The 16227-nt window shown below is 35.5% G+C and overlaps 1 long non-coding RNA gene and 1 pseudogene across 1 annotated transcript; one reads left to right on the top strand and one right to left on the bottom strand.

The window, feature by feature from the left end:
* Window positions 1–3651: 3651 nt before the first annotated feature.
* Window positions 3652–8697, top strand: LOC149024575 (wall-associated receptor kinase 2 pseudogene; annotated as a pseudogene).
* A 152-nt stretch (window positions 8698–8849) lies between these two features.
* Window positions 8850–9481, bottom strand: LOC149024574 (uncharacterized). The gene is made up of 2 exons (XR_016171435.1): window positions 9342–9481; window positions 8850–9258 (listed from the first exon to the last, which is right to left on the bottom strand). It is a non-coding gene; the product is annotated as an uncharacterized LOC149024574 (long non-coding RNA).
* Window positions 9482–16227: the final 6746 nt, after the last annotated feature.

Genomic DNA, 16227 nt, shown 5'->3' with positions numbered 1-16227 from the left:
TGGGCAATAATCAAAAATTTTAAAGCTCATCTTGTTAATTTCTTTATAAGATTTTTTTTTCCCTTTTTCCTTTTATGTTGTGTGATACAAAAAAATTATTCTCCTCATCTCCAAATTGATTTGTTATCTTCATTTTTATATATTTTTGAATAAAAGAATCTTACTTTATTTATTTATTTATTGAATGAATAAAATATACACAAACACATAAAGAAACCATACACTCAACCCTACAACACCAATTGCGCCCAATACACCCAAATTCATAGGCTCCTTTATTATAAAATAAAGCAAAAACAAGTATAACCAACAGCTTGAATGTAAAATAAAATACAAGTTGAGAAGGCCCAAAGCAAGATTCCAGCCCCCTTTTTTTGTGTGTTACTTTATCCCAAAATATCCTTTTTGTTCCTATAAGAGTGAAGAGAAATTAAAATTTTAAATGTGTAGTATCTTTCATGGGTAGGAAAATCCATCCTAGCTGTGCACAACTTTGACAAACTGATAAAAATGACTAGCACGAGATAAGGATTTACAATGCAAGCTGGTGGGGATGTACCCTGACCTATAGCCTAGGCCCCGGATTAATGCATTAAAGACCTACTAATACTACCTAATAAGGGAGAAGGGGGTCCCCTTAATGCTTATAGTGCATTTATTATATCATCATATCATATCATACTACTATATATCAATAAAATCTCAAAAGTTATGGCAAATCTTTCATTCGACTAAAATACCCTTTCCCCAAAACAACACACCTTTTTCTCATTGAACAAACCCTCTCAAGCCACTTCTCTTTAATATTCGTTGAATCACATCATAAATGAAAGGACCCACCTATTCTTAACAGGTTCTCTCAAGAGGTACACATCTTCAACTAACACCCCCTTATCTCATATCTGTCTTTTCGCCCACTTCCCTTATTCTCTCCTATAAATACAATTCACACACACACAAATCTCACTATATTTCATCCCACCTCAAAAATCCTCCCAATATTTTATTTTCAAAAAACACCTTTAAAAGATAAAGAAAAAAGTGTAATTTCTAAACAATTACTATATCAATCAACATTAATAACTCAGAAACATTTTAAAATTTAAAACTAGAGTTTTTTACGTATGGGTCCCCTTAGTGGACCACAAACTAATGTTGGGTCCCCTTAATGCAATATATTACGTGTGGATCCCTAGCAGACTAACATTGTTAGCCACCTTTAAGTATATTCAAATTTCAAACGTGAATGGATCAAAGTACTCCTCAGGTTTTTTTTGTTTTTTTTTTGGAATATATATAGAATAGACAACTAAATGAGAGTGAGGCCTAACCAACCTTGGGAAATTCCAACACTTATTAGCATCATTGCTAACGTTAATTTTTATAAAATCAATAAATAGCGTTTCAAACCTATATTATATTTTTGGCATGAAACATCTAGGGTTGAAGTTGTTACCAGAAGACTTCATTATTAGACTATAGGATCAATGCTTATATGTATTGCGTCAAACAACGCAGTATCAAACAACGCAGATATGTCATACCATTATCATACCATGTTTATTTGGTAGAAATGGTTCCAACGCAAACCGTCAGTAAAAAAAACGACCCCCAGTCCATTTCCATTTATTTCAAAGGAATCTCTCGTATTTTGCTCCTGACCCTTCCCCCCTTCCCCTCTTTTTTATATTTTCGTTGTGTCTTCCCTTTCCCTTTTCTCTCGTCTTGATTCCCTCTTGCTCCCCTTTTTCGTGGTCCCCGTCTTGGCCCGCCCTGTGTTTCTCTCCCTGTTTCTCCTTTCTCCTGCTCCTTCCTCCTGTCTCTTCCTTCAAAGCATTGTCTCTCGGGCTTTCTTTTTGTGGTCGTTTCTGCCTCGTCCCTCTTTTTCCCCGGTCGCTTTCTTCCCGCCCTCCCCCCCCTCCGGTCTCCGCCCTCCCCCCCCCCCTCTCCGTTCTCCTTTGTTTCTCGTTTGTCCTCTTCTTTCCTTCCGGGTTTTGCGTTGTCGGCTCTTGTTCTCCTCTCCCCCGTTGTTTGCCGGCGTTGTGCTCTCCTCTCGCTCGCGCCCTTCCTCCGTGTTCTGTCCTGCGCCTCTCGTTCTTCTCCTTCTTTTTGTGTTCTTCTTCCTCTTTCCCCTTTGCTCTTCGTCTCCTCTTCTCTTTGTTTTGCTGGTGGCTCTTCTTCCCTTTGTGTTTTCCCTGTGTTTCTTTTTTTTGTTGGTTTCCTTTTTGGGTGCCTTTCTTTTCTTCTTGGTTTGTTCTTGTTCTGGTTTTTTCTTTTTGGTCTTTCCCACATTCAACACAATATAGTTGATTTGTATCATTTTGTCCATACGATGTACCATATGCTAAATTACATAGGTAAAATAAGGATATCCTACCATACTTATTTGTTATTAGCATGGTATGGCAAAAATGTGTTCCAATCTGAAATATCACAAGTACCGTCTTGTCTCAAACTGTCATAGTAAAACTATAATCAAAATCCTTTTTATCTAGCATTAACTTAGAACCACGTGCATCTTAAAGCAACTTCTACTAAGATTAATGTAATTGTATATAAACATACAACAATCACATGAAGAGACAAAATGTTTCCTCGGCCTATTGTGAAAAAAATTAGTTCTTCATCAATAGCATTTAACTAGTACGTCCAACTACGATATGCTTCAGCCTGCAATGAGCTTTGGGCCATGCATAAGCAATACATCTGTATAGATTGATACCCTGGCTGTTTTTGGCATAATTAATTAATATTTATGTTTATTATGACTTATTTATGAATAATCGATTATGATAACAAGTTATGAATGACAAACAATTTTCATTTGATTACTACTAGACATTATATATTATATAACAAGAAATAGGTTTGGAATTATTGGGTGAATAATATTTCAGTTCGGTTTTAGATTGGTTTTAGATTGTTTTGGTTACCTATATAAAGGCTTTAATTTTGGTTTTGGCTCTCTTTTATTGGTTTGAACTAGCTTTGATATCCCTAAAATATTGTTAAATTAAGTAGAGATGGGAGCAATGTAGAGATTGAAGACAGAAGACAAGATTTTATTCTAATTTTTGTAATTTTACCATTTTACGACTATTTAAATAGTAATTCTACAAATATTCATTAAAGATACATGCATAAACAAAAAATAATTGTTTATGATGATAAATTATAAACAATCATTGATTTATAAACCTATGTCTAAACCGATTTATTTGATGAGAAATAAGAATCATAAATCATATCAAATACATGGATTTATGTTTGTAAGTCAAATAATCATAAATATTAATTTTACAAAATAATCTTAAATTTAATCGTGATTACTTCGGAACACAAGAATTAAGGTTGGTTTATAGTTTATAATTTCTTTATGATTTCCTCGGTTCATTAATTTTATTTTAAATTTTTTTATTTCTTTTTATATAAATATAATTTGGGTAGGATTTTGTCTGTTCATTTGACTTCAAATAAGCAGCAGGTTTCTTGATGGAAGGTTTCACATGGTGTGTACAGGATATTGGGAACGGTCAAACATCAAGTAACATAACAGTTGTAGTTGCCAAGACCAATAAACAATTTTGTTTCCTCTTCTTCAAAGACTATCATAAGTTGCAGATGAAGCAAAAAGCAACAAGAAAACAAGTCATGGGTGGCAGTCTTCTGGTGCTTAATTGTCTATCCTTCCTCTTCTTTCTCACCCAGTTCTTGTTTCCAACAGCAGCAGCTGCAGCAACATCAACCTTCCCAATTGCAAAGTCTGGTTGCCAGGATACCTGCGGGAACCTATCAGTTCCCTACCCGTTTGGCATTGGCTATAGTAATTGTTACAGAGACCCAAGCTTTGAGGTAACCTGTAATGACACTTATTACAACCCTCCAAAACTGTTCTGGGGAAGCACAGAAATCCTAAATATTTCATTTGAGCAAGGCCAACTGCGAGTATGGAACCATGTAGCTACAGATTGCTACAACGCACTGGGCAATCTAACTTCTCATCTCTACACCGGATTTGTTTTGGCTAACAACACTTTCAGCATCTCCAATACTGATAACAAATTCACTACTCTAGGTTGTGACACTCATGCATATCTCTATGGCTTTGGTGGGAAGCAATTCACCAGTGGCTGCACCATGTTATGTACCAACCCAGGTGACTTGACAAACGGTTCTTGCACAGGCATTGGTTGTTGTCAAACCTCCATTCCAAAGGGTTTCAGAGACTACCAAATAACTGTTGGAAGCTACAATAATCACACTTCAGTTTACTATTTCAATCCTTGCAGCTACGTTTTCATCGTAGATTCTAACTGGTATCGCTTCTCTACATCCGATCTCTTGAATTTCACCAATGATGTGGATGAATCAGGCTATTCCAAAGTTCCTATGGTGCTTGACTGGGCTATAAACTGGCCAACAGATCAGACCATTAAATCTTGTGAAGAGGCTATCAAGGACAACAGTTACGCGTGCGGCAGCAACACCATCTGCGGTCTCGCCATAAATGGTCTTGGGTATAGCTGCAACTGCTCTCAAGGTTATCAAGGAAACCCCTACATTGGATGCCAAGGTAACCATGAAATGCCCTCATATTTCTATCACTAGCTAATTTCTGATCTGATAGCCTTTGTTGCTTGCAGATATAAATGAATGTGAGATTCCAAATAACAATCCATGTACCTACGGTTCCTTATGTACCAATCTACCAGGGACTTACAACTGTTCTTGCCCAATTGGTTATCAAGGAGATGGAAAGATAAACGGGAACGGGTGCACTCCTAATCCAGTGGAATACCCAATGTTACAGGTCTCCTTGGGTAATTATCCTCACTCACTTCTTTTGAGCCACCCTACAATCAAGTCTGATAGAAACATAACTTAAAGCAAAGTATCCACAAGCCCACTTCTCATACTTTCTCTCCACAAAGTTGAGATCCTCTATCAGTTAAAGTAGAGGTCTATACTTCCCTCGCACATCTCCACCACATTTTAGGAGGGGGTTCGATCACCTCTAAATTCTAACAAGGGAAATCAGAGGTGGGACTTCCACCCGGCCCTCTCTACCTAATGAGTAAAGGATCCTGAATTTGAAAGAGACTACAATGAAAGTTTGACTCTGGTGGCTAAACCCCACAGTGCTTATCCTAAGCCTGAATAGGGCATGTGAGAAAAAAACCCTAGGCCGAAGAACAGGCTGTAACTAGTTTAGAGTGGCCTCAGGCTAGGGTTAAAAAAGGCCACGGTTGAGTCTTGACCTAGTTCAGCCTGGGCTTGCCCCATCATCCTATAAGATATTTTTGATAAATAAATGTAGGGCAACAATATAGAATTCCGGATTGGTTTTCTTTCTTTTTTTTAATTTTAGGTAGGGTCATTGTCAAGGTAGAGCGCATGATTTGGCACGGGCTAGCTCAGCTTGGTAGCATGAAAGTTAAAGTGGGTACCCAGGGTTAGGGTCAAAATCATGCTAGGGTACCCAGGCTTAGGGTCAAGATAATAAAGTCTCACCCTCCACCTGACCCTATTGTAGCCTACGTGAGGTTATTGTGTTCAAACACAAGTAAGTTTGGGAATTTAGTTATGCATCAACTATAATTAGTCTATAAATGCGTGATAAAAATCGGATTCACATCGTCTGTAATTCCTTTCCCTGCAATTTCCTGTAATTCTCTCATAGGATTGTGCCATGTGGCATTTAAGTAATCCAAAAGTTATCCAACAAATTAGAGTTGAAATAAAATTCAAATTTATGGGTGAGTTTAAATAAAATACAAATTTAGTTTAAATTGGATAACCATTGGATTACTTAAATGCCACATGACACAATCCTATGAGGGAATTACGGGGAATTGTAGGGAAAGAAATTACAGACGATGTGAATCCATAAAAATCCTAGAAAGGAATTGTAGGTAAAAGAATTACAGAGGATGTGAATCCTGATATCACCACTTCGAATTCATTTTTAATAGCATAATATAATGTTCCATTCTGGTTATTGAAAAATAACAAGCACCTTAGAACTGAGTTTACTAACTTAAAAGACTTCTTGTCCCTTTTACATCCTTTCATAACCCATTCTAATTGTATATTATAAAAAAAACGTATCTAACGGCTTTCATTAGTAATATAAGCAAATTATTTGAATTTAATTATTTTTCAATAGCCAAGTAACTTTGGAGTTACGAATGATATTACTATTATAAAAAATTGTAGAATTGGTTGAGTTATTTATATATTAATCTTCTGTTAATTTTTTAATTTAAAGATGTATTCATTTTTTACTTTAAAATGAATAAAATATTCATCATCATGTTTCTTGGAACATTTCCACCCACTAAGATATTAGTCTCATCAACGACAAAATTATCATGTTTTACAGAAGTATATAAGGTAGACTTATTCTTTGGGTAGGATAGTTTATGAATTAAGTGAAATATATTCTATTGATGTTATCACTTAACAGGAATATATGACTAACAGAGTGGACTAGTTTGCATTTGAACAATAAAAAAAGATGGTATATGATATTTTCATAAAAGAGGGGTGAGACATTATACTATGCCATGTAAAAAAGGAATGAAATTTACCATTTTAAATATTTTGGTTGGAAATTTTGCATACAAATCAAAACCAATAATTGTGCTTGTAATTAACCCCTTTTTAAGATGTTTTATTATGAAAAGTGTGCTTGTAACTACTATAATTTATTAAAAAGTCTAGGTATTTATGTGTAGCATAACCTAGTTTCCTTATGTCATTCTCTACCCTCCTCATTATGAAATGACCCCCTTGCCCGTATATCATTCTACACCTCCACTGCTACTGCCCACTTGATTATTGTACATTGTTAATGCTCCTATACCTATCATTTTTTTATATACATACTACTATGACAACTATTGACACTAGATAGGTTCCTTATTCCCTTACATAGTGTAGAATAGGACTGCAATAGGGCTAGGTCTTGTTGTGCTTTTTAAAACTCTAACCTTGACCTGAATACTCTAATCCAGTTTTAATACCTTAACATAACCACAAAATAATAAAATAATTCATAATTCTCTATTGTTGCCCTACTTTTACGAAAAACAACATAAAAATTGGTAGCATCTAGCTGTGCTAAGGGAGCTAGCCCTAGTCAAACAACATTAAACCCAGACCGTAGTAACCCTAATCAAGCTACTCTAGCTATTGCCTTGATTCATTCTTAGAGCCAAAATTTTTTGCCAAAACCCTGTTCAGGCTTAGCATGGGCTAGATTAGGTTTGTCCAAGGCGAAACTTGAACCCCAAGTGCAGGATCTAGGCTCCATTTGGATTCTAGTCTGGATCCTCTACCCCGACTTATAAAAGATTGTGCTCTCCTCACACTCTTCCACCATATATATGTTTAGAAAGGGGCCAACCTTTGCCCTCTTGCAGTCCACTTTATCATGTTCAAGTAGGCACCACTCCTTATCATGTAGTGGAGGAGTGAGAGGGGAGCACAATCCTCTATCTTGACAAGTAGACGATCCATACTCTTTGTGTCCTGACTTCTGACTGAGATTAATAAATATGTTTATTCTCCCACTTTATAGGTATTCGATTAGGCTTCTTGCTTCCCCTTATTGGTAGTTTGCTGGTGCTTTGGGTACTATGGAAGAGGAAGCTTCGCAAACACAAGGAGAATTTCTTCAAGCAAAATGGAGGTCTATTATTAAAGCAACAACTTTCTTTATATGAAGGACCAACCACGGAGGTGGCAAAAATTTATACAGCAGAAGAAATAAAGAAGGCAACTAACAATTATGCTAAGACCCAGATCATTGGTCGAGGGGGCAACGGTGTTGTGTACAAAGGAATTCTACCCAATAACAAAATCGTTGCCATCAAGAAATCAAAATCGGTTGATGAAACTCAAGTTGAGCAGTTCATAAATGAGGTGGTTATTCTTTCTAAGATTAATCATAGAAATGTAGTGAAGCTATTAGGTTGTTGCTTGGAGGCAGAGGTTCCCCTGTTAGTGTATGAATTTGTTGCGAACAATACCTTATCATATCATCTCCACAACAAAGAATGCAAGTCTTCAATTTCATGGGGAACTCGTTTGAGGATGGCTACCGAGATAGCAGAGGTGCTTGCTTATTTGCATTCTGCAGCTTCACCACCTATTATTCATAGAGATATTAAATCTGCTAATATTTTCTTGGATGATAACTTCACTGCAAAAGTTGCAGATTTTGGAGCTTCCAAGTTGATTCCTATAGACAAAACTCAGCTGAGTACATTAGTTCAAGGAACTTTTGGGTACTTAGATCCCGAGTACTTCAATACAAGTCAATTAACAGAAAAGAGTAATGTGTATAGCTTCGGTGTGGTTCTTGCGGAACTATTAACCGGAAAAACAGCACTCAATTTTGAAAGATCTGAAATGGAGAGGAATCTAGCTCAGCATTTTGTTACTTCAATGAAGGAGAACCGTGCCTGGGAGATTTTAGAAAGTTCAGTTTTGAGAGAGGGTAACAAAGAGCAAATCTACGAAGTCATGGGGCTTGCAAGAAGATGTTTAAGAGTTAAGGGTGAAGAAAGACCAACAATGAAGGAAGTAGCAATGGAGCTTGAGGGCTTGAGGAGATATAACAAACATCCGTGGGTCTTACAACACCCTGAAGAGATCGAATCCACAAGTTTAGTGATAAAACTGAACCAATAACATTGAATTCATAACTTCTTTAATTGTTCTGTTCTTCCTTTCTGCATTTGATTTGGTTTAATATGGAACTGCAAATTGATGTACAAGAGCAATCCTCGCAAAACTTTTACAAACTTTGGGTAGCCTTAAATGGTCGATCTCCTTACCCTTAAACTCAATAATTTGGGTCTAATATGAATTACAAATGTTTGCATGGAACATGAGTTACATAGAGAAAGAGAGATCAAAAGCTTCTCCGGCCCATTCTGTATGAATGATGATATACTGAAAAGTATCATCTATATGGAAGAAGCAATGAAAATTGATTGCGTAGAAGAGATTGAATATTCAACGAAGGGATGAGTAAAGGGTCTCAAAGCAGTGCAACCCATCAAACTCAACCGCGAAACAGAGGGGACCCTGCTGCTGCATCTTCTCAACAGCCAGCATGTTGGGCTGTCGATGTTGAGCAGAAAGCCCATGATCTCTCCTGTATGTGCTCTCCTCCTTCAGGGTTGTTGCTGTCAAAGTCTGCAATTTGGTGCTTTTTGCTTGGCTGCTCATGTTCTCTCCATGTTTACTCTGCAAGACTCGAACCCAGTCAATATTATTGATTTCAGTCAAGGAAAAAGAAGGTAAAATCTGTTTAAATTTGAGAGAATTACCTCTGTTATGTAGATTAGCATTGCAGCGAAAGTACTGGAAATCGACATTTGCAGAAGAAAATTAGATAAGAGAGTAACCACCTGAAGGAATTGCAACTGCACAAGGATTTCTTGCTCCCTGTCTATTCTTCACTCTTCCTCTTTCCTGAAGAAGAAATGATCGATATTAAAAGGATAAGCAAGCGTGTTTTTTGTGTGGGCGATACTTAAGCTGTTTATGGCACAAGTTCCACAACAGAAACGTGACCAAACCAATTATCTGTTTATTAGAAAATCTTCTAAAAAAAAAAAAGTTTATTAGAAAAATGTTGTGTATGGACTGCTGAACTCGGATCCACATCCTTTGTAATTCATTTCCCTACAATTACCTGTAATTCTCTCATAGGATTGTGCCACGTGGAATTTAAGTAATCCAAAGGTTATCTAATTTAAACTAAATTTGAATTTTATTCAAAGCCATCCATAAATTTGAATTTTATTTAAATTCTAGTTTGTTGGGTAACCTTTGGATTACTTAAATGCCACATGGCACTATCCTATGAGGGAATTACAGGGAATTATAAGGAAAGGAATTACAGAAGATGTAGATCTGTTGAACTCTCCCAATCCTTATAGAATTACCACTTAATTGTGGCATAAAATAAGATGACTTTTGCGTCAGTTCACCTTTGATTAAGTCATTCAGTGCAATTCAATTTCGGTGCCTAAATGCACCTAGATAGCTGTTTTTTATATTGGCTATCACTGAGTAGGCTATAGTTCTTGTTTAAAATTTCAAGTTCTTTAGAATAAAGATCCAAACCTTCTATATCCGAGAAGAATGTGTGCGTCTAGCCGCTGATGCTTGTTAAGGACTAGAGACAAGTGTTATCGTCTATAAGTCTCATATGATGTATTATTATCCTTTAATATGAATGACTTGGTGTTCTCATTTTAGAGATCATCGGTTTCCCTTATTCCACATGTTGTCTTACAATGCCCAACCCCCACAGGCTGGGCATCTAGCGGCCAAATACATGGACGCACGCCCTACCTAAATGCAAAGGGAGAAGTTTCCTTATTAGGAAGTCAACAAGTGTGTTTTCTTCCTTTGAAATACGGACAAATACAACTATGTTGGGTACCCAAAAGGGTGGTATCAGTTTGCAAACATCAACACCTTATGATTACAGTCAAGTGTTCAGATCTTCTTACGACCTTACAGTTAACATATAAGCTACCTTAGGATTAGACGAGATGCAATGATAAACGTTTTTACTCTCTTCTTCCTGTAGTGAGATCATCTTTGCTTGGCCGTGAACTTAGCCTTCAACTGAATCATATAAAACTCGTAAAAAATAGAGTAATCTGGCAAACCAAAACCCATTACTTTATTATCACAAAGAGAGCGACCAGTGACACTACCCTAGCCTTCAGCGTTTTCTTCCCTAGAACAATTAATCTGGGCAACCAAATGGTACTTACTTGCGTATGTGATTTGGACCTTTCTTTCCTTTTCTGTTTGCTTATAGGATATGGACCATCCATGGTCATGACACCATAGGCTTCAATCCATATAGGCTTTGTGGACTACTTACTATGTGAAATGTAACGCTGGAAAAGCCCATGAAACTAACTTCGAAATTAAAATGAATTCAAATTTGTGAGGGAAAATGGATTTCAGATTTTGCTACCTACATATAGTTGGGGATGAAACTGGACCAACGAGTGGTTAGATCTATCTCCATCTATCTCCAGTCTATCTAGTTGATCTGGACTTTGGAAAATATGCATTGCCACACCAGTAACAATAAGAAGAATCAATATCATATCTTTTGGATATGTATATAATATAATGTTAATAGTAGGAGAGACACTAATAAAAAACCCTATATATATATATAAGAGGAAAGCCCTTATTTTCATTATAAATCTCTTTATAAAGAAACTAAATTAGATAGAAACCAACCCTACTCTTGTCAAACCAACTTTAGTTTGATTCAATACAAACCCAGTTTGGAAAACAACTGGTTCAGTCGAACAAACCAATCATTTGACACCCATACAAATAACCACCTAAATGTTTCTTGGTATTGATTTTTTTTTCTTCTTTGTGATATAATTAAGTTATAATCCGTGAACGTGCTTCTAGTATAGTAGTGACAGCCTCTTATGTATAGGTAATAACATCAGAAATACCGTCTTAAGTTTGAACTTCTATCCCTTCACACATTTCTCCCCCCTCCAGTTCTTGTGACGATTTTGATGATATACAGAAAAAAACATAAATTATAACCCATGGGATTATTAACTAAAAACAAAAGTTATAAAAGAGTTCCATGATCCATGAGGTACTTTCACAGAGTGTGGATAATTCTCCTGGCAGGCAGCACTCTGTGCTCCTTCGACGGCCTTACAACCACAAATTATGTGAGGCCCACAAATAAAAAATAAATAAAAATAAATAACCATCACCCTAACCCCTGTAAATCCTTGTATATTGTGGTTAACAGCCGTCGCAGAGCACCCAAAAAAAGAAGTAGCAATCCATGAAATGCCAATTGAGTATTTGAATAGAACTACCAGTCAATCTACCCATTATAAACTGGAATGCAAGTTGGCAACCAACTTGGTGGGTAGAGCCTCCACCACCATTAGCTTTAAATTTTTATAATAAAAAAATTATGCAATTGTCAAGGAAGATTAGTTGAGCTACCTTTTATCCCTGGGCCATCAACCTCTCATTCTACCTCCTGTCACCTACAAATTTCTACTCTACACATAAATCAAATATCTTTGTCTACCAACCTTAGATTACTAACTAAAATAATTATTTATCCATATCATGTCAGGATTCGAAAGTTATAATCACTTCAATCAAGGATTTTGTGTTCTTTTATAATTAAGGATATTTTTGTGTTATTATTCTTCTAATATGTATTTATCTTTTTATTGATTTTATTTTTTTTAGAGACAATAAGATTAAGAAGACTTTAGGTTCAAACCTTCATCTCTTTAATTTCTCAAATTCATTCACTTTATATAAGAATCATGGTACAAATGCTATAATGGACCATATCTTATACATTGATTGTGATCAAGAAAGTGTGCAAGAATATCTTTTGTACTAACTACTAAGCACTGAAATAATGTCAACATGGAGAAGTCTCTTTCTACTATGTCATAGCCATTTTTTCTAATTAGTTATTTACCTTTTGGTATCTAATGATACTGTAAGAAGAAATTAAGGGGAAAAGAAGTGTAAACTCCCTAATTGACTAAATGACTATCAATCTGACTTTTCTTTATTGGAATATTTTCTTATACAGTCGCTTTTATGATCCATTATGCAAAGAATGATGATTCAAGTAATCACTTTGAATGGAATTCTTGTGTGTTTTATTTTATCATCTTAGTGCAATAATTTTGACTGTTTTGTGGGTGTCTATAGGAATTAAACTATCAACAGGTTCTCTATGAACACTAAAAATTCGTGTGACACTTGTTTCACCGATTGAAATACTTAAATGAGTTTCCATGTCAATGATATCCATTCCCCTCGTAATTTTAGTTATGTTAACCTTCTATCACTAGTTGTCATTTAAATGACATTAATTTTTTTAAAATAAAATTAAATTAAATACAAACAAACAACAGAGCCTTTAATGTTAAACTTCTATCACGGTCTCTTTAAAAAAGATCAATAAATCTTGTGTTAATCATCAATGAATCTGTCGTTTTGGTTCTTGAGTTTCTTCCCTGCTTTATGCGAAATCGGTTGTGATGGCCGGTTTCTTCTATTTCTTCGTCTCTTTCACTGAAACTTAATGGTTCAAACTATATCTTGAGGAGGATTCAGTTTTCTTCTCTTCTGAAAGGCGATGATCTCTTCTATTAACATCGAATAGGGGTTGGTTTTCAAAAGGTATGAAATCAACAGAGATCTTTCAACTCAAGCTTTCAAAACCCCATTAAATATGTTCAAACTGAATCAAGAACACGCCATCGCTGGAGATCCCTAGAAAACCTCCTTGAAGGTTACTCGACTTTCTCTACTAAGTTAACAAAAATAAAATAAAAACTGATGATAAGGTGATGAAAATTATCCGTAAGTAATGGGAAAAATCTAAAATTTTAACGAACGGTTCAAACTTAATTCTATAGATTTAACGGTACAATTTCAATGAGTGTTCAGTAAAGTCACTTTACACATCCGTTCATCTACACTTTAGTTTTTTTTTTTTTTTTTTATAACCATTATAATTATTATTATAGAAGACTCTTGAGTCGAGGCAACCACTTAAAAGATGAAACGCCCAATGGTATTTTTTTCCTAATTACTATTATAATTAAGAGAATATGAAGTGGGGATTGCTTGCAACACTGGAAGTGATTCAAGATTGAACGTTGGGTTGTCCCACAAAAGAAAGATACGTTTCTTGTAGAATTTGTTCTTCTCATTAAATTAAAGAATCAAATTGAAAACAAGTCACCCAAGAAAAGAAAAAGAAAAAGAAAACAACTAAAAAATAATCAATTGTAGCAGACAAATCTTATAAAGTCTATTTAATCCAGTGACTCACAAGTTTGCTTGATTGTGGAAAGGATCAATTGAAAAGTAATGCATTCCTTATAAAAATAAAAATAAAAAAGCAATAGATATTTAGTTATAAATAAATCTCTCATTCGTTCTATCATAAGTTTAGTTTCTTGGGTGTATTTTGTCAGTGTCATTGATATAACGTTATCAACATTTTGATTTGCTATGTCACTGTCTCGTTGAACCATCCAAGGTTGTTTACCAAAAACAAAATAATTGACAAAGAAATTAAAAATGGAACCAAAGACTAACTAGTAGTCATGACTCATGATGATATTAGTATCAGTTATTTTCTTCTTCTCTAACGGTTCTATGTAGGTAGTGTGATCCATTAATTCATCATTAATGACCGGTAGGTGTTAATCATTGAAGCATATTTCGTGAGGTAAGGCCTTGGATTTAGGTTTTGGCATTGTATAATCATCTGGGTTATTATATATAGTGTTGATTATAATGCTATTGATTTATTTTACTGGTGTTGAGTTGATATTGATCGATAAAACTGATCTATATCATAACGGTTATCTGTATCAACAGCAATCTAAAACAATGCCACAACATTGTGACTTAAAACAGCTATAGTTTGTAATGACCACAGTTACAATTGGTATAGATCTACAAGCTTTCAGGTGTTGTAAATATGTTTAAAACTTATTTTATATAAATATCTATTTTAATTGTGTCTTTTATCTATGGTTTTATTTAGTCCCACATCGAGTTGAGAGGATCTGATTATATGGTTTATATATAGTAAGAGTCCATGTATTATTAATTTGTGCGACACGAACCGAGCCTGAATCCTGTTGTGACCCTGCCATGATTATATAGATTTATTTTAATATTAATATATCTATATGACTTGGGCCCTATTCTGGAAAGCCCGTTGCTAGGTGATTAAGTGGAGATGCCATTAGAGAGGTACCTTCTTGAAGTGAGTTGAGCTGAAAGGTACCATCACAAAGAGAGGTGATCAGACCCATTTTGTCATGGGCCGTAATTCGGGAAAGCCCGTGTTGGGTGATTACGTGGAGATGCCATTAGAGAGGTACCTTCTTGAAGTGAGTTGAGCTGTAAGGTACCATCACAAAGAGAGGTAACCTTACCCTTTCACTCACAGCCTTTGGATCTCTATATAAACCCATTTCCGAGTTCATTCTAAGTACTAAATTACCTCCTCCTCTTTCTTACTCTTTCTCCCTGTTGTTGTTCTGTCAAGCAATGAACATTATCTGATACACCTTAAGTAACCTTTCTGAGGTGCAACCTTAAAGGTTGGGCTGACTGATCTTGGGGTGAAGACACTATAGAACCCGTATTGCACAAATCGGGGGTGTCTAAATACCTTAAAGAAAGTACCTTTGGTACGTTTCAGCTCTTAAGTAAAATTGTAAGATCAAGTGTATTTGCAGATTCCTCAACAATGTTTCAACTGCAGGTTCTACATGTAGTATTTTAATTCAAGAGCATTCATTAAAGGTATCTTAACGCATAGATTACAATAGTACACATTAAACGCTCATTGGAAGAGCCCTGCACATATTCCATACTCAAAAAATTGGGGTTTGCCTAAGGGTTGCTCGTTTGATAAAACCAACATCTCTTAGTGAAAAAGTTGTAGATTTGAGTCATGCTGATGGCATATGTATATTTTCATCCCTATGCATATGAAAAAGCTTCATTATACAATTGAAAAAGGAGGGGAGGTTAGTGCCTTTTTAATAGGCCTTGATTGGGGTCGCATACACCATTATCAGTCCTTTTTTAGAGAAAATAAATTTTAGTACTTTATTCTAACCGAATAATTTTCATTTATTTGATAATTTTCAATTATCTGATTACCGAGTATGGATTTTTGATTCCGATTATCATTATTTTTTGAAGAAAAAAATGTTGAATATTTACTCTACATGGATAATTTTAATCATAAGCAATTATCCAAATCTAAGCTTACCAGACAAACATGAATTTCTTTCCTTAAAAAATTTCTGTTTTTGGGACTCTGTAAACGAATACAAATCCAAAGGCGGATTTTGCATATTCATTTTTAGATTTACTTTTTAATGGTTACAAATAGATTTCTTCCATTTTCGTTGAATGGCTATAGATAGATTCTTTGCTTGAAAGGTAGTGTTTACGTGTCAGGATCAAGTCTCTGGCGGAAGCCTACTCATAAGATCGAACGGCAGACACGCCGTGGGCCCCACATTTTAGGGAATGGGCCCCACCTGAAAAAGAAAAGATAGAGTGCGTGTTAAAAGATCCGCGCTTAAATATGACCCCTCACCCTCTCGAAGCCGACGGCAGAAG

This window comes from Hakea prostrata, chromosome 2 (assembly GCF_041222555.1).
Source record: "Hakea prostrata isolate BN-2017 chromosome 2, UWA_Hpros_2, whole genome shotgun sequence".
Classification (NCBI taxonomy): Eukaryota; Viridiplantae; Streptophyta; class Magnoliopsida; order Proteales; family Proteaceae; genus Hakea; species Hakea prostrata.
The sequence above is the reverse complement of the archived record's forward strand: the minus strand, read 5'-3'. Positions and strand labels throughout refer to the sequence as shown.